At 30.0% G+C, this 2,513-nt stretch overlaps 1 pseudogene; it reads right to left on the bottom strand.

Annotated features, from left to right (window-relative positions):
* Positions 1 to 853: 853 nt before the first annotated feature.
* On the bottom strand, positions 854 to 2,196 carry LOC140859498 (zinc finger BED domain-containing protein RICESLEEPER 2-like; annotated as a pseudogene).
* Positions 2,197 to 2,513: the final 317 nt, after the last annotated feature.

The following is a 2,513-nucleotide window of genomic DNA, read 5'->3' as shown; positions in this document are numbered from 1 at the left end:
TACAATGTTCATTTTTACTTTAAAAAAAAAACATTCATAAACTAAACTTAAGCATTCAACAATCAAATTAGATAAAATGCGGTAGCAATATGAGAGTGGCATCAGCTTGTAACAATATAGCAAAATTAGATACAGTATCATGAAAATATAGTATCTTGCTTGAGAAAATATAGGATAAACTAAAAGAAACATTAGTGAATCAGAATGATATATCCACACTCTAGCTGTAAATAAGATCTCCCAAGATGATGTAGCACCTGTTACAACCAAAGAAAAGTAAAACATAAAAATATATAGAAGGCAAAGAAATATGCAAGTACTATTAAGATAAAAATTAACAATATAAATATAATAATAAAGTTAATTGTTACCAGCATAAGCTAATCATCAGCATCAATGATAACAGTCGTTTCATAATCTTCAATCTTGTACTTTGTATCTATGTATAAAAAAGTAATGAAAGTAAAAATTATAAAATTTTAATACCATAGTATATGATAAAGTTTATGAATATTTTAGAAATTGAACCTGCAATATAAGGTGAGGTGCCTCGAAGCCAATCTTGAGTGCATATTAAGGCCTCAACTGTATTGGGGGATAGGCTACTATAAAAATCATCCAAAATCCTTCCAGCAGTGCTGAAGGCAGACTCAAATGCAACAGTAGACACTGGAATAGCCAATAAATCACGAACCATCTTAAACAATATTGGATATTTTGATTCGTTGATTCTTCAATAGTCTAGAATGTCGAAATTTTGATCTCCTAGAGGATGAACTTATTTTTTAAAAAAAATACATTGCAAGTTATTTTATTAGCAATATTGAATTATATTTTAATACAAATATATAAATTAGAGATCATAAAATACCTTCTCTTCTAAATAGATCTCTAATTCTGACTTAGATGGTTGGACAACTTCTTCTTCTTGAATAAATTCTTTATAATCTTGCATGAAAATACTCTCATCTCATTTATCTTGAATTGTAGACACCATCTCCTCCACTTGAACATGAGAGCTATGTGCACCATACAAAATTGTATAATGAACATAAAGATTTTGAATAATATCACGTACCTTATTGATCTCAATTGAAGCACGATCACCATTACTATAGATTTTTTGAAAGCAATACTTAATAAGCTTCATCTTATATCTTGGATCAAGAACAACTCCGATAGCAAGAATGTGAGAGCAATCTTTTCAATACTTGTCAAATTTTTCTTGTATTTTTAAGGTCATCATTATCACAACTGCATTTAAACTCCTAGATTCTTGAATTAGAAGCATTTGTATTCTCCAAATCTCATAGAAATATAAATTTGTAGTTGTATTTTTTGTTTGTGAAAATAATTCAATTATGTGAAGGAAAATCTTTAAAAAGTTGCAAATAATGGTGCCTTGAGACCAATCTTCTTCAGTTGGTGCATTTTCAAAATTAGGATCTCAAGCCTCAAGTCGCATAAATACTTCTTTGAATTGTATAGCATCATTTAGCATGAGATATGTAGAATTCCAACGAGTAGATACATCTATGCATATCCTTTTCTTACCATTCATTTTTAATTGTTTGACAATTCTCATAAATATTTTCAATCTTGCTTGAGATGACTTTATAAATTTAACAGTCTCTCAAATCCTAACAATAACACCCTCCACTGCCTTCAACCCATCCTTCACAATCAAATTAAGAATATGTACACAACAACACACATGAAAGAACCTACCATCCAAAAGTAAGTCTCTTCTAAATTGTCTTTGAAGTTCTGTGGCCACAACTGTGTTTGCTAACAAATTATCAAGAGTGATTGAACCTAACCTTCTTTTAATATTCTAAGATGAAATGCAGCTTACAATACAATCACTAATGACTCAGCCTGTGTGTGGTGAAGGCACTATCTTAAAATTAATAATATGCTTTTTAAGTTTCCAATCATTAGTGATGTAATGTGCAGTAAGACACATATATCCCAATATCTGATTTGATATCCACATGTCAGATGTTAAGCTAATTCTTCCATAATTTGCTTTAAACAAATCATATAGTCTTTTTTTTTTCTTTCATATGCTTTCAAGCAATCGGACGCCAATGTTATCCTTGAAACAATATGAAATTCACGTCTAAGATTTCTAACAAATATTCGAAAAGTCGAATGTTTAACTGTTGTAAATGGCATCTCTTGTAGAATTATCATTCTTGCAAGGTCCTCACGGCTTTTCTCTTGATCAAATGAATAAGGAGTTAACTCATTCAATGCAACACCATCTTTTGATATTATATTACCTATTAACTGTTTCTGCCTCTTATTAAGATTTTTTTTTGACTTACAGTTCTTTGTATGTTTGTGAAGATGACTTGTCCCATTTTTAGGATTAGCTGAAAAAATAACATGGCAATAATTGCATTTAGCCTTGTCTTTTTGGTTTTCTATCTCAGAATAATGATTTTATATCTCCGACCTTCTTTTTTTGCTTGTTTTAGAGCTATCTATATTAGAGGGCTCTATCGGTT

The sequence above is a fragment of the Elaeis guineensis genome, chromosome 7 (assembly GCF_000442705.2).
Source record: "Elaeis guineensis isolate ETL-2024a chromosome 7, EG11, whole genome shotgun sequence".
In the NCBI taxonomy this organism is placed as follows: Eukaryota; Viridiplantae; Streptophyta; class Magnoliopsida; order Arecales; family Arecaceae; genus Elaeis; species Elaeis guineensis.
The sequence above is the reverse complement of the archived record's forward strand: the minus strand, read 5'-3'. Positions and strand labels throughout refer to the sequence as shown.